The sequence below is a fragment of the Armigeres subalbatus genome, chromosome 2 (assembly GCF_024139115.2).
Source record: "Armigeres subalbatus isolate Guangzhou_Male chromosome 2, GZ_Asu_2, whole genome shotgun sequence".
Taxonomy (NCBI): Eukaryota; Metazoa; Arthropoda; class Insecta; order Diptera; family Culicidae; genus Armigeres; species Armigeres subalbatus.
In genome coordinates, this window is record NC_085140.1 from 274,005,139 (window position 1) to 274,027,999 (window position 22,861).

General features: G+C 39.3%; 1 long non-coding RNA gene across 3 annotated transcripts in view; it reads left to right on the top strand.

Annotated features, from left to right (window-relative positions):
* Positions 1 to 22,861, top strand: part of LOC134216367 (uncharacterized) — a 101,561-nt gene that overhangs the window by 20,479 nt on the left and 58,221 nt on the right. For 2 of the 3 annotated variants that reach the window (XR_009980634.1, XR_009980636.1), the window contains exon 2: positions 7,355 to 8,207. This is a non-coding gene — a long non-coding RNA (uncharacterized LOC134216367). The remainder of the gene's footprint in view (positions 1 to 7,354; positions 8,208 to 22,861) is intronic. The other variant, XR_009980635.1, reaches the window with a different exon arrangement.

The window sequence follows — 22,861 nt, forward strand, 5'->3', positions numbered from 1 at the left end:
ATAAATATTTTATAATATTTTCCAATGTTGTTCCAGAAAACGCACATGTTTTCATATTCCTAAATCAGCTGGAGCTTGTTTATTTTGATCTCCTCAATCCGTGATTGGTCGGGGCTGCGATTTCTCGCTCGCCGATTCACTGCACGAATAATATTTTTCCCCATTGTTGCCAGTCGCTTTTGTTCTCGTTTACTGCAAATTCTCAAACAATTGTAAACTTATCAACTTCATTTTGGCGGGGTTAATCGTGCGAGAGCAGTCACGTGCTTTTTAACGGAAAACCCTTCCTTCATACCTTAATGTGAGACGCAGCCCTAATGTCCATCATTTTGGCAACGCTGGAAAGGTTGAAATAGTCAAGCACGATACTTTCGTCAACTGCATTTTCTGTTTCAAGGATCGAGTAAATACAACTGAGCTGCAGGGATCTTCTCCGTATCTTGTCACCAAGCTCGATAGTAACCAAACCTGCAAAACAGTTCCAGGATGAATTTTAAACAGTCTTGCTGGCCTTCAAACTGGACTTAATGGTCACCATAATTTGAGATGTGTCTCGGAAATGGTTGCGATATTGATGTCGTTTTGGTGAAGTAAGCTGGTTAGATGTTGATAAGCAGTTTGATGCTTTTGTTCTGGATTGAACAAGCGGTAAAATTGAGGACATTTGTCATTTGTGAGAGCCCATAAAAAAGCAATGAAAAGTCATGACCGAGATAGCAGCGTTGATCCGTTCGTTGGTTCTGCAGCTACACAGTTTGCCGATAGAGACTGTTCTCATCGTCTAAAAAGCCCCGCACATAGCATACGTTTGTGTTGCGTTTGACACATTTCCCATGAGAAAAATGTCAAACGCAACGCAAACGTATCCTATGTGCGGGACTCTTAACTCTTGAACGCAATGGCCGATCACACTCACAAACGTCATATTTACATCACCCATTAGTGTTCTATTAGCATTTCCACAGTTATTAATTAAAAGCCTGCCATTGCATGAATATCGTTCTTCTTCTTCTTATTGGCATTACATCCCCACACTGGGACAGAGCCGCCTCGCAGCTTAGTGTTCATTAAGCACTTCCACAGTTATTAACTGCGAGGTTTCTAAACCAGGTTACCATTTTTGCATTCGTATATCATGAGGCTAGCACGATGATACTTTTATGCCCAGGTAAGTCGAGACAATTTCCAATCCGAAAATTGCCTAGACCGGCACCGGGAATCGAACCCAGCCACCCTCAGCATGGTCTTGCTTTGTAGCCGCGCGACTTACCGCACGGAATATCGTGTTGTGCCCTTATTCCAATCAGTGCCTAATCCCGGTTTCGCAAGACAAAATAATAAATAAGGCCGATACAAATATTAAAAATCCATTTTGTCTCCCTCCCCCTCGGATTTTTTGCCAAAAAATAATATTTTGAGGGGTAACAAAATAAAATTCGGACAATTTTGAGGTTTTTCAAAACATTCTTTAATAAATCCGAGGAGTTTTTTTGATTTTTTTCATTTTAATATTTATTTTTTATTATCCCTCCCCCCCTTTGACCTTTCGGAGACCAGTAGGACAAAAAGTCAATTAAATATTTGTAACGGCCTAATGAAGAATATATGTCTAAAAACAGGCCTGGTATCGAGTCACTACTTTTAGTCTAGTCAAAAGTCCAAAAGTCACTATTTTCCGGTAAATGGTCACTAAGTCACTATTTTTACATTCTCTGTTGTAAAACAGTTCAAAATGAAAATCATTTGTACGGGAGAAGCCCATATAGCATAAGGCCGTTTGGCACATGGACGTAAATGTCTAAAGGCCATTTAGGCATAATGGGTTGGGTACCTCGAGACCATTTGGCATAATGCCCACAACGAAAAAAATTAATAAGTAAGGAATAAGGCAAAGAATAAATTACCCCTTCTTCAAAAGTACGCAATTCTTCGGAGTAAGGCGGAGAGTCGATGACTCCTTATTTCAAAGTATGCATTTGCCCGGAATAAGGCAAAAGTGTAGATCACTCTTTAAAAAGTAGTATGCATTTGCCAGGAATAGAGCCAAATAGTAGATGACCCCTTCTTTAAAAGTACGCATTTGCCCGAAGACTTCTTCTTTGAAAGTATGTATTTGCACGGAATAAGACAAAAAGTAGATGATCCCTTTTTGAAAAGAACACATTTGCCCGGAATAAACATGCATATGCCCAGAACAAGACAATAAGACAGTTGACTCTTGTAGAGCACGCATCTACCTAAACTTTTTTAAATTCTTTAAATTTTTATGTCAAATGGTCATTATGCCAAATGACCCCTAGCTTTTCAACCCGTATGCGAAACGGCATTATGCTCAAACCATTATAAATTAAACCAAATGTGAATCTGGTAGCAATACTCTAGATCCTTTTTGACGTAAACTACGTCTAAGGGGAAGACTCGGATACAGGGTGTAAAATGAAAACTTCAAAATTAGGGACCGTCACGAAATCATGTAAGATTTGTAACAATAATAGGTCCTTTATCTTTCAATGGATTTTTAAGATTTATATATCAATCGATTCATAAACTCTCCACCAATTTGCCAGTACCATTAAAACTTTTGAGTATCATCGCTAAACTAATAAAAATCTCAGTTCATTCATACATCATGCATCCCCTTTGCATTGCGTTCCAATTTCAGGGACGGGAACGGTTGACATTTCTTTTTATCATTCAATCTGCCACGAAGTAAAAGAATAACAAAAACACGGCAGCCGCAGCAGCAGCCACGACCAGGCAGACGACAGTCAGCACATGATTTTATTATTTTCTCTCCCCACAATTAATGTTTGTGTACTCTCATTTCACTACGTATGACCGTTTTTTGTGGTAAATGATTATTTCTTTACTCCTTGCTCATTTTAGAGACTAGAACTAATGAATTAGTACCAACGGCTAGCATTCTTTCTAAGCTTTGCGCCACAGGCAATTAAACTCGATTCTGTTTTGTTTGCGAGCGCACGAACCGAAACAAAAAATCTGCTGACTGTACCGACGGCTCGACTCTCACGCAGCAGCAGGCAGGAGCATACAAACAGTTTGCCTCATCGGTAAAAAAAATGTCACAATGAGGCGTACATTTTTTTTGGAAAACTGTTTCGGTTTGTGCGGTGCGTGAAATTTGACCGGATAAAATGTAAACATTCGCATAATCACAGTGTTTTACTGTACATTTCCCGACACTGGTTCCAATTCTTGGTAATTGCCTACTTTTAGGGTATTATCAAGTTTTGAACTGGGGTGTATAAAATGGAGTGGCCTAGCTACTAGACAGTGGGGTCCCTACTCCCGGACAGAGTGGGAGATGCTGCTAAAGCTGGGTAGTAGTGTCGGTGGCATAGTTTCTTCTATCCTATAGGTATAGAGCGGAATAATTGGTTCAGTCAGTGTACTATATTTAGTTTTACGTAGTTTACGTCGAGTGGTCGTGTCCTGTATACAACCCCAACATCTTTTTTAATCGGGGGATGCGCGCCGTGTGAAAAAAAATCCGTATTATCGTGTTATAGGGTGTATATTAGTGTTCGGAAATATGCACCAAAGAAGTTCCAAGTGTATTGTGAAAATCTTGAGGTATTTTTTTCCTATTCATGTGAACTAATTTTTTTTTTTCAAACTGCAGTTTAATAACAGGTTAAATTTTAAAAATTTCTTCTTTTTTTATTACGTTAATATCCAACTCCGTGGTACTTATGAGAGTGTCGCAGTCACTGGCCTTTTACTTCATCCTCTCCCTCCGTACGATGAAAATAGGCATGACTAATAGCAGTAATCCTCATGCTTTTGTTGTTTTTATTTTTTCTTGATTTCTGATAATGCATTCTAGATATCGAGATTTCAATAATAAAACATTAGATGGTAATCTACGAATTATACCAAAACAATCTTAATGCAACTTGTATCTCTATACCCGGTTCAAAACTTCATACAAAAGTCACTAATTGGTCACTTTTTCTGCGACTGAAAGTCACTATTTGGTCACTTTTACGTCATCGTTGGTCACTAAAGTCACTATTTTGAACATTCATCCATCCATCCATCCAGCCCTGTAAAAATAATAGAAAATGCATTGCATTAGATGAAAAACAAAGTCATTTGAAATTATTGGAAGTTAAAATTTAAACAAATTGTGTCGGTCTTGTCATCATTTTGAATGTTTGAATGTCGCCCTGCGGTCAGTTCCGAGGCCTTTGAGCTAGCCTCCAGAGGCATAAAAATTGTCCATTTTCAAAATATTACAAACTATGGCAATATTTTTATCAAACTTCAGCATTTTGCAAGCAAAGTTGGATTATGACATCCGGATATGATTCTGGGAAGCTTTCGCGGTTAGCAGATTTAATTGATCACAAATCATTTCGAATATCCCACAACCCCATAGCTGAGGATATCCTACAACAAATGTACGTATGAATTGATATGAAATGATTTCTGTTTTACTTTTATGAAAAAAATATCATAAGTGCTGCGGTTTGACAGAACCCCGACCATATGATACTGGGGATATTGACGACTTCCAAAATACCACAAACGGCACACTGCAAGTTTTTCTTTTTCGAGTTCAGCAAAAGTAGGCACCGCTGTAGCTCAGTAAATTTCAGAACTGAGCTTCGGCAGAAAATTTTATTTATTGCTGATTCTCAGCAAAATATTTTAGCATCCGAAACGTAACTTTTACTGAGATCTCGGCAAAAACCAGGTTTGGGTGTTTGATACCATTCAACCAAGCGGTAAACTCACTTCTAAATTTGAAAAGCTTGACCGGGATCTTGTACTTCCCGACAGCTTTACTAATTTTCAGTTCAACTCTTTTACAAAATTGCAAACCGGCAGGTGGCCCTGGTTAAAAATATAAGCAAAAGAAAAAATAGTAGAAATATGCAATGTTTGGATGTTTGGTTGGAAGCCTATGATAAAACGTTTTCTAGAAGCCTAAAAGAGTTTATTGGAATTTGTAGGAACAACAAATATCTCAGAGCTGGCATGAAGTCTTAAAAGTGCCAAGGGAAAAAGTACATATTTCGTTGTGATTCATGGCGATTTCTGAAAATTCATAAGGAGTATTGGACTACCTGAAAGATTTTCACTGCTTACTGCTGTATGGGTCGTTTTCGAAAAGATCTTTTGAAGTTTAAGGGCGATGACATACTGACGCGTCGAGCGATGCGGAACGCGTTCCAAGCACTCGTAAAGCAGAATATCAGCAAGAATTCTTTTGTCTTGGATGCGTTCGCGCACGCACATGCGTGAGTATGTCATCGGCCTATGAATGTCTCTGGGAAATATATGTTTCAGAAAAATATTTTATTAATTTTAATACTTATTATTTATTTTGATTTCTATAATTTTAAGGTTCCTATAATGATTTATGAGTTTTGTGAGTCCAAATAATTCTCTGTTTAGGAATAATTTAAACCAGTGGTCCCCAGCATGCTTACTATTAAGGGCCGTACAGAAATTTCGAGCTGTTGAAGCGGGCCGCAGTATATTATTTGCAACATTTATTCTTCAGTTCAAATTGCATATTACAAAATATAGTATATTGGGACCGATTTGCGATTTGGGCGTAGCTTATTTTGTAAACAAGTGTATCCATTCGTGATTCTGAACAGAATTCCGATCGAGATTTGAAGCAGTATCCTTTCGGAATTCGTTTGAAACTTTGAATAGAGTCCGATTAGGATTCTGTTTGAAATTCTGAACAGAATTCGTTTCTGAATAGAATTCGAATGGTAGTTTGAACAGAATCCATAGTTTTCTACGGAGGATAGTCAACGTATTTGCAGGAAGTAAAAATCCAGCAAAATTTCAGTTGAATTTTGCTAAAACCTAAACTATTTTGAAAAATAAAAGCGTTCTTATTACGGAGTAGTGTACCTTTAGTTCCTTTAAATCTGCGATTAAAACCCAATTTGCTACTAACATTGCCACAACCCGGAGTGATAACATCGAAATATATTTGCTGTCGACCTACATAACCTAAATCAAGCTTCAACATCATAAAGATGAGAACTTGACAGATTCCCGTGTACAACGAAGTATCGGGAATGATAAAAAGCTTTTCCTGTCGTATAATGCTTATTATCAATTGGCCACATGTAGTGTATTCTTAGAAATCCTTTGCGGGCCGCAGGAAAATGCTTAAAGGGCCGCATGAGGCCCGCGGGCCGCACTTTGGGGATCACTGATTTAAACTATCCTGTCATTTTATACAAGCTGAAGTTTTGCGGATAACTTCGAGCTCATATTAAACATTATTACCACAATGCTGTAGAACTTGCTTCAACATCGTTGTTTAAATTATAAACATAATTTTGTGTAACAACTTGTAACTCACTACCTGTTCCAATTGTACCGGGTAGATACCTTTACGTAGTGTGTTACGAAATAAGATTTACCATGATCATATTGCTAGCTTTTGGCTGATCCAACAAGTATCTTCCTCAATTTCCAACTCTGTGGTACTTATGAGGATGTCAATAAGTCGGTGATCTCTCCTATGTTGCAGTGTCGAGCAACACATGTTGTGACCCATAGCGGAGTATCAATTACGAGTGATCAGGTTCTCATCTCCGTCGGTTTTCATTCGATCAATGTTAGTAGGTACCTATTTCCAATGTTATTGTATGAAAATGTTGTTTAATGTTAATATGTTAACATTAAATGTTAATTTTTCCCTTGTCATAAGACGAGTTTGTACAATCCCCTTGAATTCCACCACTTAATTGTATCTTGACAGATACGTATTTCGACCTCAACAGTAAGGCCGTCTTCAGTGTCTCGTACTTGACTCGTACACTGACAAGTACGAGACACTGAAGACGGCCTTACTGTTGAGGTCGAAATACGTATCTGTCAAGGTGCAATTAAGTGGTGGAATTCAAGGGGATTGTACAAACTCGTCTTATGACAAGTGAAAACATTCCACTAAAAAGCTCAAAATAATTTTCTTAATGATATTTTTTTCATTTAAACATGAAAATAGTTTCATTTTGGCCGACCACTTGGTCCATCTACTCCAGCGTGCAGCTACTGTGCGAAGAACTCTTTCTCTCTCCCTCCCGTGCGGTGTGCTGTAAAAATATTCCTCATCAAAACCATCGACGGTTCGGGACGGAACACCAACCGACCGACCGACCGACGTGCATGCGAACCAGGCAAAGGCAGACAGTCATGAAGACAGAGTCCCATGGGCAACACTGGCAGCCAGTGTTCCGTCCGTCCCGTAGTACAGAGAAGCGCCGGTTTAACCTTGGTTGGGTTTCAATTCCGTCGTCGCTTGATGTTCGCCTTATAAATTCTCTCTCCGTCTCTTTTTCCTCTGCGAAATTAGTGTATTAATTTCTCCGCTCGTATATTTTAATGTGATTCGTCGCGATTAAGGAGTTGTGGATGGGAACAAGTTTGAAGCCGGTGTGGAAGACACAGGTCCCTCCAAGGAGTAGCCGTCGAATGGCCAAACAACAGTGCAGTTAGTGTAAAGCAGAGCTCGACAACGTCGGCGTTCATCGTCTTCGCCAAGAAGTAGTGAAGCGTGGAAAGATTCGGATGGTTTGGGTTCGGAGTACAGGAGTGTTCGTGTGACGACAAGAAGTGATAAACAACCAACCGATCCGGTTAACGTTGACGGGAGAGTGAATTGCTTGCTTGTTTGCTTGCAGGGGAAAGAAAGAATCGAGCAGAGTTTCCATGCTATAGGTGGAATGAAATTTGTCTTCATTCTGATAAGTGATTACGTTCTGTGAAGTCTCACTTAGGATTGCTACCGATAGAGTATGAATTGGACGGAATAAGCAGAAGAGTGGCACCCAGTGAATGCTAATTTGCTTGTTCGGGCAGCCGACGAAGAAAGAAGCGGATATCCTGCGACGCGACCGTCCGAGTGAATCTCGCACTCCCGGAAGAGGCAACAGTGTGTGGTGAATTGGCCAGTCAGTGGCCCATCAATTATCATCAGCGTGTGTCGTCATCATCATAGCCATAGAATAATAATAGCAAAAGTGTATGTGATAGTGTAGTTTGGGTCCATCACTTGGAGCTGTTCTCGTCTCCTCTGTACCGGAATACCTGCCTTCCTATCTTCCCTACTATTTTCGATCTGGCATGTTAGTGGATTAACTCAATCAGGAATACAATCGAGAACTCTCAATGGAAGAGTGGTGCTTGAAAACGGCAGATCATTTAGGGTAAGTACTTTTCGAAGTTTTCTACAATTTAGCATGTATAGTATTTCAAACTTTGAACCCATCCACTGTTTGGGGGTGATTTCGACGAAAGATTGACTGACAGCCGTGGACAACCATCGAAATGTTCCAGATAAAGATATTTTTCGCATATATTCGACAATATGTGCTCGTAAATATATACATAGAAGAAGAAAAAACAAACAACTAGAAAAAGAAAAATATGCACAGCAGTAATAACATCATCAACAAACGAATACATCGCTCCCCATTGGGGAGTTCTCTGTCGGTGCACGCGCAAGAGTTGCACAGCCAGCACACTCATACATGGGACTGGAACAGAGCGACCGCCGACTACCACACCGAACCAATCCGATTGATTGGGTGGCGAACAATCCCCCCAAAGTCACACTCTGATGGGTGGGGTGCGTTTGGTGGACCAATGTTTTGTAGTTACGATTTCTCGCGTATGTGCGACAGTTTTATTAGGTCTTGAAATTCTAGTAAAAAATCAATCATGGGATTACGTTGGAAATTTAATGATTTCAAAACGAAATACCTAGATAGATTTTTTTTCAACAATAATATTATTTAGACAGATCACCTGTGTTTCTTCAGCGTGAATTCTAAAATAAATCTAAAATTATATCAGGATGTCGAATGTTCTAAACGAGTTCAAAATTTCCGGCAGATCTTCAGGAGTAAGTCCCAGAATTTGAAGAGTAGATCCGAGTCTGAGAATTTCTAGATAAAATTTTGAAATTCCCGGAAGAAGTTCGAAATTCCACGAGGAAATGCGAAATTCTCGAAGGAATTCCAAGATTCTGCAACGAAATCCCAAGAATGGCGAATATTCAAGAATTTTTGACGGAATTCCGAGATTTCGAGAGTAATGTCGACAATTCTCGAAGCATTTTCGAGATTTCCCAGAGGATTTCCGGAAATTCCCAGAGGAATTTCGTTAATTCCCGGAGGTATTCCGGCAATGTCCGAAGGAATACCGACAATTCTCAAAGGATTTCCGACAAATTCCGAAAAAAAATTCAACAGCTACCGAAAAACGTCTCTCACGACATGCTACCTATCTAAAGTGTGTACAGACTCGATAAGTGAGTTATTTTCTCATTCTCCTTTGGATTCAAACCCTCCCCGGAAGAATTCCCGCTTTTTCCATTGGAATTCAAATGTTTCTCGGAGAAATTCCGACAACCACCTAAGAATTTCTAACAATTGTCTAAGGAACTCAGACAATTCCCGAAATAATTCCGACAATTCCAGGAGGATTGTCGATAATTCCCGGAAGATTTCCACAGGATTTTCGGCAATTCTCCGAGGAATTCCGATAATTTTCACATGTCCAATTTTGACACGTCCAAGAAAAATTCTAACAATTTTCAAAAGAATTTCTACAATTTTCAAAGGAATTCAAACAATTCATGGAGGATTTCCGACAATTACCGGAAGAATACCGACAGTTTCTGGATAAATTCCAACAATACACAAAGCATTTTCGACACTTCTTGGAGGAATTCCGACATTTCGCGGAGGAATTCCTACACATCTCAGAGGAACTCCGATAATCCCCTGACAATACTCAGAGGAATTCCGACAATTTCCAGAGAAATTATGACAATTCCTGGAGCAATTCCAACAATTTTCTAAAAAAAATTTCGGCAATACCAAAAGGATTCCGACAATTCCGGATTTTTGACGCTCGATTGAATTTCCAACATTTTCCGGAGGAGTTCGATAATTCCCGGAGGAATTCCAACCATTCCCTAAGAATTTGCAACAATACTGACAATTCCCGGATGGATTCCGACAATCCTCGGAGAATTTCCGATAATTCTTAAAGCTCAAATTCTTCAAAAATTTCCAAAATAATTTCGATTATCCCACAGGAATTATGACAATACTCAGAGGAATTACAACAAATCTCGACCAACGGATTAATCCGAGACTATATATCGTGATTTCACGATGGAAGCTCTTTTATTACCAGATTAAGGCCGGAGTGGCTTGTGCAATACATAAAAGTCTTCTCCATTCAGCTCGGTCCATGGCTGCCGTTCGCCAACCACGCAGTCTGCAGAGGGTCCGCAAAGCCTCCTCCACCTGATCCATCCACCTTGCCCTCTGTGCACCTCGCCTTCTTGTTCCCGTCGGATCGATTGAACGCCTACATACAATAAACCCCTGAATATGAAACAGTTTACGGCTTTGGTACTTCATTGATCATGCATTACGGAATAACCTGGTGCCGGAGATTATTAATTATCTCCAAGATTATCTCCCAATTTCAAGCCTCCACGGTGGCGTTTTAATATTTGCGTAGATAGATAGTGCAAATATAATACTGACGAGAAAATTATCGGAAATACAACCGACATTTCAGGATGCTTTTCAATATTGGCTGTGCATGTGGTAAGAGACAAGACAAGATACTGGTCACCTGACAAGTGCTTTTGCCATTCATTTATTCAGAGGTCATTAGAATATGGAATTACGGTACTTGATCACGAATTCGTAATTCCGTGGCGCAGCCGCCGTTGGCTTAGGTGGGTTGATACGGCGCGTGAATACGTGTCGTGGGGTCTGACGTCCTTTCGATGTGCGGTTTATTTTTTTTCAGTAATTTAAGCAAATAAGCTCCAATCCCGTCGGTAGTAATAAACCTCCTTTTGCTCATTACAGTCGTGCCGTGGATGGGAGGGAAATCATCCGATCAAAGCGTCGTCACTGTCGGAATCGGGCAAATAGGCATAGGTGGGCTGTAATGACCACCACCATCGCATTGCACATCGCATTGCCTATGGCGTAGAGGCCGGCACCGATCGAGGGAGGAGACACATTTGCGCTGAGTGGGCATTTGTTTGAAGATGAGAGACCCCACACTAACTGGTTATGGAAGTGATGACGTGATTATTTCATTCACTAGTTGTGTTTTCAATGAAATTATCTTTTTATTTGATGAAATATTGTTTGCATTATGAAAATAATTGGTTGGATTTGGTGGATAGACTGCAATTGTTGTAAATGGTAATGTTTTTTAATTGATCAAGATCAGCGTAACTGTACCGAACTCCGACATTTTTTTCGCAGACCTCCAACCTTATTCCGCCGTTGGGCATTTCAAATTCCTCATTAACCTGTTGTCACCTAACCCAACAAGTCAATTTATGACAGTGAAACAAACATTCTTCAAGGGGTTGTCCCCTGTCTCGATTGCATATCTGATCCTCTCGTCAAAGTCGTAACGATTTCAAATAAATTTTAACGACACATTTGCGAACCCAACGTTGGTATGCGGTATGTGAGGGCACACTGACTCCAGTTGACAGCCGCGACAGCAAACCTATAGATACCTACTCCACATTATCGCAATTTATCTCAATTATCACGTATGGAATTTTAATTACAGCCCAAGCACGCCAAACAATGGAAATATGAGTATTTGTACAAATATATGTATTAAGAGAACTGTTCGCGAGGGGGACATGCAAATCCGCGCCGGTTTTATCTCCGGCGCAGCATCAGCAGAAGTTTTCAGTCAGGTGAGCGCCAACATTTGGACGGGTATAGATTACAAGACAAAAGAGTCAACACTGCATTGCTGGTGTGCTCGCACGCATGATGAAGCAGCAGCTTGCTGGTCGTTTGCGTTTGAAGGATTACACTGTGTTGAAATGGTTTAACCCCGTGTATACATGGATGGATGATGATGGATGAAAAATCGCATTCCAGAGATATTTCTGCAAAGACGTAGCAAAATACGACTGATCTCATCACCTATTTAGGACGTGAGCGAATCTGATTCCTAACACGAATAAAAACCATATTTCAAAGATCCAATTTTTCCCTGATGCCGAATCAAGTGCTCTGTCGTTACTAGTCATTTCCTTGTGCACTCGGAAAGCCAGGATAAAATTTAGGCCATTGCCATTGAAAAGGATTAGGAAGGGCCGAACAAATTAGCCGTTCAACATTTGGCAATTTCCCCTACTTAAGTTGATCTATAGCCTATTCAGATTATGCTATTTATGATATTAAATATAATGATAAAGAGTAACTTGATGAGTGCACCCCAAACATTCAATTTTCTTTCTAATATTTAACTCGATAATTATTTTAATAAATGATGTAATCTGAATAGGCTATAATGCGATTTGGTATGATATTGAGGTAGCGAGGCATAAATTGGAATGAAGGAACTTATATTACACTTGACTGTAATTAGGGTAAAATCCCTAATAGTGGACCCTCAAGTAGCGGAATTTGGCTCTTCCTGTCAAAAGGAGTAGAAATTTTCAACATAATAATCCTGCTTGAAATCTAATAACAAGTTCTGCATCTCCCCCTCACGATGCGTACATAACACACTCAAATACACTATGTTATTCGTTGAAATTAATATTTTAAAGTCTGACTGAATTCGCCCTATAGTAGACCCGCTGGGGGTCCATAATTGGAAATTGCTTCCGTATAGTCGACACTTCATTTGATTCTCATGTTCCGTTTCGGGACCTTCTTCTTCCCTATTATGGACCTCGGAAATATTCCTATAATGGTCACTCTCGTGTTTATTGTTTATAGAGTTGTAAAAAATCATATAATTTTACTTTCCATGGCATTTCCAATGGCATAGCAAATCATAGCACTGTAAGGTAGGTTCTCCAGATGGAATTTCATAACAAAATGTTTACATTGTACTGTTATAATGCAAAAATGGCTGGAGGGTCCACTATCGGAGATAATTGTGCTACTAACCTACTTCCACCCTGTCACTAGCAGCTGAAGGAAAAATACCGACATAATCCAAGCTTTGCGAGATATTTTTATAACTCAACTCATCTTTATTTACATAAATAAATGACAGAATGTCATGACATTTAGTTTTTTTATTTAATAATTTTGGCGACATGAACCACACTTTGGTTTTAGAACACTGTTATATAGAATTCTTCAAGCAATTTAGGTTTATTAAAAATTGAACGCCTAACAATCTTACAATAAGCCCCCTGAATATGAAACAGTTGGTACGGCTTTGGTACTTCATTGATCATGTTTTTCATTACGGAATAACCTGGTTGCCGGAGATTATTAATTATCTCCAAGATTATCTCCCAATTTCAAGCCTCCACGGTGGGCGTTTTAATATTTGTGCGTAGTATGATATGTTGCAAATATTAATGCTGACAAGAAAATTATCGGAAATACAACCGACATTTCCAGGATGCTTTTCAATATTGGCTGTGCATGTGGTAAGACAAGCCAAGACAAGACAATTGGTCACCTGACAAGTGCTTGCCATTCATTTATTCAGAGTAAGGCCGAAGTAGCCTGTGCGGTATATAAGAGTCTTCTCAATTCGGCTCGGTCCATGGCTACACGTCGCCATCCACGCAGTCTACGGAGGGTCCGCAAGTCATCTTCCACCTTGCCCGCTGCGCACCTCGCCTTCTTGTGCCCGTCGGATCGTTGCTGTTCTCCCAACAGCTGGTGCAACTCGTGGTTCATTCGCCTCCTCCACGTACCATCCGCCATAGATGGTACGCAGCACTTTCCTTTCGAAAACTCCAAGTGCGCGTTGGTCCTCCACGAGCATCGTCCAGGTCTCGTGTCCGTAGAGGACTACCGGTCTAATGAGCGTTTTGTAGATTGTCAGTTTGGTACGGCGGCGAACTCTATTCGATCGGAGCGGCTTGCGGAGTCCAAAGTATGTACGATTTTCAGCTACTATGCGTCTCCGAATTTCTCTGCTGGTGTCATTTTCGGCAGTCACCAGTGAGCCCAAGTACACAAATTCTTCTACCACCTCGATGTCGTCACCACCGATGCAAACTTGCGGTGGCTTGCTCACATTGTCGTCTCTTGAACCTCTTCCTATCATGTACTTCGTCTTCGACGTGTTAATGACTAGTCCGATCCGCTTGGCTTCCCTCTTCAGTCTGATGTAGGCTTCCTCCATCTTCTCAAAGTTACGTGCCATAATATCTATGTCGTCGGCGAAGCCAAATAGCTGGATGCACTTATTGAAAATTGTACCACTCGTGTTAATCCCTGCTCTTCGTATTACCCCTTCCAAAACGATGTTCGGGTTTCGGGAGGGACTCGAGAATGCCCCTGAAACTCGAACTACGCACATCACCCGATCCATAGTCGCTTTGATCAACCGTGTCAGTTTATCCGGAAATCCGTGTTCGTGCATTAGCTGCCATAGCTGGTCCCGATCGATTGTATCATATGCGACTTTGAAGTAGATGAATAGATGATGTGTGGGCACATTGTATTCGCGGCATTTCTGCAGTATTTGGCGAATGGCGAACACCTGGTCCGTCGTGGAGCGTTCGCCCACAAAACCCGCCTGATACTCCCCCACAAACTCCCTTGCAATTGGTGCTAGTCGACGGCATAAAATTTGGGAGAGGACCTTGTAGGCGGCGTTCAGCAATGTGATTGCGCGGTTGTAGCTACAATCCAGCTTATCGCCCTTGTTGTAGATGGGACACACGACACCTTCCATCCACTCCTGCGGCAAAACTTCCCTCCTCCCAAATCTTGGTAATGACCCAGTGCAGCGCTCTAGCCAGTGCCTCACCGCCGCATTCAAATAGCTCTTCTGGTAGTTGGTCAACTCCAGAGGCTTTGTTGTTCTTCAGCCGGCCAATCTCCTCCTGGATTTCCTGGAGATCCGGAGCCGGTAAAATTATGTCCTGCGCGCGTTCTCCCAGGTCCATCACCATACCGCCATCTTCGTCTGCCACATCGCCGTTCAGGTGTTCTTCGTAGTGCTGCCGCCACCTTTGGATCACCTCACGCTCGTTCGTAAGAAGGTTCCCGTTTATGTCCTTACACATATCAGACTGTGGCACGTGGACCTAACGTGAACGGTTTAACTTCTCATAGAACTTCCGTGTGTTATTAGCGCGGTACAGTTGTTCCGTCTCTTCACGGTCTCGATCTTCCTGCTGGCGCTTTTTCCTACGGAAAATCGAGTTTTGTCGCGCCCGTTTATATCGTGCCTCGTTCGCCCTCGTGCGGTGTTGCAGCAATTGCTCACATTCGCCGTCATACCAGTCGTTTCTCTTATCCGGGAGTACCGTGCCAAGTGCAGCACTGCCGTAATCTGAAAAAAATGGTGTTAACGAGTACTACTCATCGAGCTCTTTAACAGAAAAATGGAAAACATGCATGCCATTTTACAGGCTGTTATGTCACTTTTCCAGATAACGGCAGAGCAGTTGAGCGATTCCAAGCAACAGCATCAAAATTTAAGAAAATTTTTAATTCATGATTTTCTATTGAGTTGAAACTTTGCACAGTTTTTCAATTTCATCTAAATCGTCATTTTTCGATATCAAATCTTCATATTGAGTCACGACTAACTTTTCAAAAGGGTGTATGTGAAAATGGTTCAAAAATATTTAAAAAGCTGCACAGCAAAAACGGAATGTTCGATTGTTATGATTTTTCAGCAAAGTTAGACAACTACATGGTGATTCTTAAGAAAATGTGCACAATACAAAAAAAATTTTTTGCCTTTAAAAATATCATTTTTGTCACAAAACTCAAATATCTCAAAACCCTATCTTTTTCGAACGTAATTTTTTAGGGAAAACGGTCCATTATATTAGCTATCTACCATAAAAATTTGGTGATGGTAAACTAATAAACAAAAAGTTATGACATTTCAAACATTTCACAATTTTCACATATAGTAAACAAAAAAATTTCCGTGTATTTTTTTTTCAAGAATCGCAGTTTGATGCTGATTTTATTGTTAAGGGCCTTGCGTGAGTTAAACAAGTTGTTTGTATGATATTCCATATTTATGTATTCATCGATATTATGTATATTATATGTATAAATATTATATGTATAAATAAATAAAAATGAATTAATATTATCCTAAGTATTAAATTAAATGTGGCAGTTACACAATGTTGTTATAGAAACTCTAAGAGTTTTGGGTTTGAATTTTGGCATGGGTTATGATATCATGAAAACAGTTTATTAATACTTATTTTTATTTATTTTAATTCAATTTTTTTAAAATATCGAACACTTTTGAATTATTATCAGCACAGTTTGAGTATAGTTTGCTTTAATTTTATTTTCCGACAATGGAATGAAACAGTGAAATTTTTGGGTTCCTTGGATCGTTTTCGCGTTATTAAATTGCTCGCTGAGCTCTGAAGCCTTTATTTCGTACTCTTCAGTAGTAGTAAAACAAAATGATAATTTGGTTAAATCTTTTTCTTTTCTACGATTTGCCCAATCAAAAAGTTCTTTCGCAGTTTTAATTGGATGCTCACGTTCTTTGGCTAAACTTGCTCTTGTGGCCATGCGCTTTATTGTTCCTCCAATAGCATCACAAGGACCTTTGCCATGTGATGTAGCAAAAAATGCCATTCTGCATCAATTCCGTACATTGATTTAAATTGACATAGGCTCGAAAAATTCTTACGATTTTTGTACTGCGACGCTGCTCCATCAGACATGAAATATATCTTTTTGACTTCTTTATGCTTATCAACGCGTAAAAGTTAATCATTTTTTCAATGAACAAGTTTACGGATACTGAATCGTGTCTTAAATCTTCGGAAATTATAATAAAACTTAAGTGTTCAATTTGCGTACTTCCATTAAAATAAATAACGAATGGATGAATTGTAGCTTGTTGTACGTTCCAGTGATGGGACTGCACTTCATCTTGCAATACAAAGCTGTAATTTTCAGAAAAATCACAAATGACTAAAAATTCACCATTTTGTAATGTATTTTTCGTATTTTTGAAAAAGTTGGATTGTTCTGTTTTAATGAAATCGTGAGGGATTAAACTTTCTAATTTCAAGCAAAATATGACACAAACTCATCTACAGGTTTTACAATAGTTTCTATGTCACACCTATCCGTGGTCACCCATTGCTCAAATGATAACTGATCAATATATTTTTCTTCAAACTCAGCGAATAAAGTATTTTCCAATGATGAAGAATCTGGACAATCCGAACAAGATCGTAGATAGCAATTTGATGTTGTATTTTCACACAAAGACTACCAGTTAACATTTTAATATCCTTTGTTAAATTGATTCTTTTCAAACTATGTAAAATAAGATTAATATTCTCATGGGTTGTGCACACACACATTATGTGTTCCTGAATTGGAAAGAAGCTTACATTGCCTTGGCCGAAGGCTTGCAAATGAGGAAAAACCCATTTTAATATTATCGTGAATTTCCTTGAAGCGTGTGTACGCTTCTTTCAAAATCGTCATCATTAATCGTTTTTGGATTGCTTGACGCTTTCCATCTTTTTACTGATACATAATCTTTTGACCAGGCATAGCTCGACTTACTTATCATCTTCAAAATATTGAACTACTATTTCTTTTGTCTCATCTGTTAATGCAGTACTAGACCTAGTATTTTTGGTTGAAAGACAGTTATTCTTCAATTGTTTTGCCTCTTTTACTGTATTTCTATTGGTTTTGAACTCATCAATGGCATCCTGAATAGACCACGAACTTGGCAGCATCGACAAAATCAATAATTTTTCTTTCCTTGTCGTGGCTGCATTCGAGAACCTTTCCTTCATATTTATAATTACCTCATCGTAGTCTGTATTTTCCACATCATCAGGTCCTAATTTGAAGAGGTTTCTTCGTACAGCTTCGTTTATTTCACGGTATTTTTCTCCGGGTAATAAACGTAGTCCATCTTACTCCATTTAATCAGGTCACTTTTATCCCAGCTATGCCCTCGTTAAAGCGTTCGATGTTGACCTTTTGGATACACTCATCTTCCGATTGATTTGTTGAAACAGATTTCGCTGATGGTACGGTGGCAAGGCTCTCAGCACTTAATACTTCTGGTAATTCCTCAGTTGCTGTCGTTTTCGAACTTCCTGCGCTCTGCTCAACCGATGATATACAGATTGCTCTTTTGTCAACGTTTAGACGGCAGGACGTGCAAATGCGTAAATTTGTATTCAATGTGGACATTGGAGCATAACCAGTCGCTTTCAGTTTATCTATGGTGCTTTCGGTGAGATTTCGTAACTCTTTTGAACACTTTTTTCCATCAAACGGCCTACAACAGTTGAGAAAGCGGCTACTCATGTTGTTCGTAATATTTCAATAAACAAAATCACTTTTAAGTTTTTACTGACTAGTTTGGTGTCATTTGCTTGACTGAAGAAAAAATTACTATAAGATCTTTAACAACCTTAGTAGTAGTAATTTTTTGCTTTTTCGTGAGCATTGTCATGGTATGTACCTATCATGCATTTGTTGTTGTTGAAGATACCCGTTTCCTCCCGATCATAAAGTCTATTCTCTAAGAGGTATATTTTTTGCAGGTAAACTATAGACGTACACGTGTATATAAATCTTTGATTTTGCAGCTTTTGTCTTAAAAATAACATTTCTGATATGTTTCTATCAACGTTATTATCAACAGGTTTCAACACTATTAATAGTAGTTTGTGCAACAAGTTGCAAAAAGATGATTTTTTCAGCACGAGTTGTACGTTTATCCAACGAGGCTTGCCGAGTTGGGTAAATACTACGAGTGCTGAAAAAATCGAGTTTTGCAACGAGTTGCACACGCTATTTTTTGCAATGACGAAAAATGGACTTTATTATGACAATTCTGTACCAAAATTATACTTGTACTTGTATAATTTCATCCAGAATTTACTCCACATGATCATTCTTGCCAATAAATTATGTTGCTGCAGAGAACAATCAGATTCTATGTTGCCGTGCCACATTGCATAGTTCGATAAACCGTGAAGCGATATATGTACTTGCCTGTGGAAATTTTTAATGTCATGTCTAAATATCAAACTATTACATTTATTACGCGACGTAGAGAATACACTACACTGGATTTTGTTTTATACGATTTACATTTTATCAATTTTGCACTCATTCTAAATGCAAGGATTTTTTAAACATGTTGCAAAGATTTTGGTAGTGAATTAAAGTCACAGGATCAAAAATACGAGCGAAAAAAAATCGTGTAAAAACAGAATCCTGTATATTTGAACACATACCCGAGCTAATTCAGCAAAATGTAGTCATGTAACTACTGTTCTGATGTTGGTTTTTCATTATAGCACCCAAATGAGTGTTATAATGAATATTATGCAACCCTAATGGTCATTAAAGCACCCATTCTGTTGGTATGGAAAAGTAGGCCGTTTTATCACTCAAATGACAACTGTAAACCAGGTATTATGATCAGGAATTGCAAAAAAGAATTTTTCGCCAGTCACGTGCAATGAAAATTATGACACTATCAATACTTTTGATCACAACACTGGATCGTGTCTAAGTTTCTTATAGATGCTATGAATAATTAAATCAAAATATCATGAAAACAACTTGTTTAAATCACGTCCCTTAACAATAAAATCTGCATCAAACTGCAATTCTCGAAATAACTTACACAGAAAAAAAAATTTTTTTTACTAAATGTGAAAATTGTGAAATGTTTGAAATGTCATAACTTTTTTGTTTATTAGTTTACCATCACCAAATTTTTATGGTAGATAGCTAATATAATGGACCGTTTTCCCTAAAAAAAATCACGTTCGAAAAAAGATAGGGTTTTGAGATATTTGAGTTTTTGTGACAAAAATGATATTTTTAAAGGCAAAAAAAAATTTTTTTTACTGTGCACATTTTCTTAAGAATCACCATTTTGTTGTCTAACTTTGCTGAAAAAATCATAACAATCGAACATTCCGTTTTTGCTGTGCAGCTTTTTAAATATTTTTGAACCATTTTCACATACACCCTTTTGAAAAGTTAGTCGTGACTCAATATGAAGATTTGATATCGAAAAATGACGATTTAGATGAAATTGAAAAACTGTGCAGAGTTTCAAATATTTTCGAAATGGTCGCTCAGGATCGACTGACATGCCCCGTGGAATGCCTCAGTTGCGGTGCTACCAAAGGCGGATCAAATGTCTCTCCAGCCATCTTCAAGAGACGCTGCGCCTAGCTGCTCTTCCGTTGGGAGTGCCACTTTTAGCTACTGCGCGTATTCTTGGGCTAGTCTACCGTCTTGAAGCCGCCCAATGTTAAGCCGCGGCGCCGCCGCGGCGTCTGACTTCGATGCGTGTTGTACACCGTCGAGAGTTTTGAGCAGGGTAGAAATATTTCACAGTCAATGCAGTGAAAAACATGCACGCAGGCAAAAAAACTTAAGATTTTCATAAGTTATAACTTATGAACGAGCATTTTTTCGGTTCCATTACAGACTTATGCTGTTCATTAAAACAGCTTTTGAATTCCATAACTATGACTTATGATTAGCATTAGAGTTAATATTGAGGAAAAATATTTAGTTCATTATGACGATGATGGATAAGTGAATGGCATTTGATCATAAATTAATTTCAACATCGGATGGCTAAGACGTTTTAAAATCATTCCCTTTTTTCCGTTTTAAAACCATTCTCTTTTTGATCGAATTAAATAATTTTGATTTCTTTTTGTTTTCAGGATAATGATCCAGCAAAATTCTCAAAAAAGTTGTCTATAAATAACAAATGATGTATCTTTGGGATTCGATATTCATCTTTGGCAAAAAAGGGGGATTACTTTTTTTTTATTTTTTTTTTTCAGGTTTCTTTAGAAAATAGCGTTTTTAAAACATCCAGTGCTAAATATTTTTGACTACTTCTTGAAGTTAGCATGGAAACTTGAATTTAGGTTGACGTTTAAATCATTTTTAAAAAGTATATATAAATTTTTCCTTCTTTAGGAAAATGACGACATGCATTCATGATTTCAATTTTCATTGCAATTACCTTCAATATTTATGTTATTTTCATTATTAAATTCATAAATATGACTATGTTTAATTATTAACCTCTCTTACAATATCAATAGTTTATCCTCATAATTTTCATAAGTCTGGTTATGGATGTTGTAAGTAGCTGAAAATATATTTCGCCTTCTAAGTCATACTTTATACTTATGGATTTCACATATAATCTTTGTGGCGCCAAATCATAAGTAGTTTTGATGAAGCTCTTAAGTGTTTTTAGCTGGGTGTGGATCTCAGTATAATCTGCAGTCGCCTTCAACGCCGCCGTGGTGAGTGCGACTGGGTGCAGTTGAAAAATCATTTCCAACAACGACCATATGGTTTCACAGTGGGACGTCACACGTATGTAGCCATGGCTGCGTCCTGGCGAATTTCTTCCATATTTGACAGGTATCGGTGGTTTGTATATAAACAAAGGTTCATCCGCTTGCTGCGGGAGATAGCGTGAACCTCATGAACCTACCACCGATTAATGTCAAATTGAGTTCATTCCATTGAGTTTTTGAGGTTAAGTTTATTTGATGTAAAACCTTATTCAATTTCGCATTCAGCCACTCACAAGTCGCTCTGACTGGCTGCTCAGTTCGCGCCTTACCGTATGACTGTGAGTGGCCCATTTAAACGCGTGGTGAATTTTTTCAATTTGCTGGGTGAATGTGTACATTTTGCTGTGGTAAATTTCATCTTCGCAGCGCAGTTTGTGATGTGAGTTCTGTTGTTTACTTTTATGCATCTCCGGGAATGTGAGGTTGATTTCAAAGCAGGAAGAACATAAAAAAATATAAAAAACATCACCTTCATCCAGTGCTGCCGAATATTTACAACCCTGGTTTTAAGCTCAGACATACTGCAACGAGGTAGTAGTCGGATTCAATATTCGCACTGCGGTAAGTGCGGAAGCTCGTGATGTCGGAAAAGAATTTACCGTCGATTAGAACGTGGTCGATTTGGTTTTCCGTTTCTTGGTTTGGTGATCTCCATGTGGCCTTGTGGATATTATTGCGGGTAAAGTTGGTGCTTCGGACTACCATTCCGCGGGAGGCTGCGAAGTTTATGCATCGTTGGCCATTGTTATTCGATACGGTGTGCAGACTACCCGGTCCGATGACCGGTCTATACATTTCCTCCCTTCCTACCTGTGCGTTCATGTCACCGATACGATTTTGACGTTCCGCAGTGGGCATCCATCGTATGTCTGTTCCAGCTGTGCGTAGAACGCTTCTTTCTCGTCGTCGAGTCTCCCTTCGTGTGGGCAGTGCACGTTGATGATGCTATAGTTGAAGAAACGGCCTTTTATCCTCAGCTTGCACATCCTTGCGTTGATTGGCTGCCACCCAATCACGCGTTGGCGCATCTTTCCCAGCACTATGAAGCCGGTTCCCAGCTCGTTGCTGGTGCCACAGCTTTGGTAGAAGGTAGCCGCTCGTGCCCGTTTTTCCACACTTTCTGTCCTGTCCAGCAGATTTCCTGCAGCGTTACGACGTCGAAGTTGCGGGGATGTAATTAATCGTAGATTATCCTGTCGCAACCTGCGAAGCCTAGCGACTTGCAGTTCCATGTTCCAAGCTTCCAATCGTGATCCTTTATTCGTCGCCAGGGTCGTTGCCGATTGTATCAAGTCGTATTATCTTTTATGTCGTTCGTAATGGTTGTTTTTAAAGGCGGATTATTGGGCCTGCGCAAACCTCCTGTCGGAGGCCCGTCGTGTCAGGGCTGTTTAGCGTCCCACCTAACACCAGGACTTGGGCTTGTGCGCTTTGAGCGGCACACGGTCGCTTTGGTGGGGCCTACTCTCGGATACATGCAGCTTT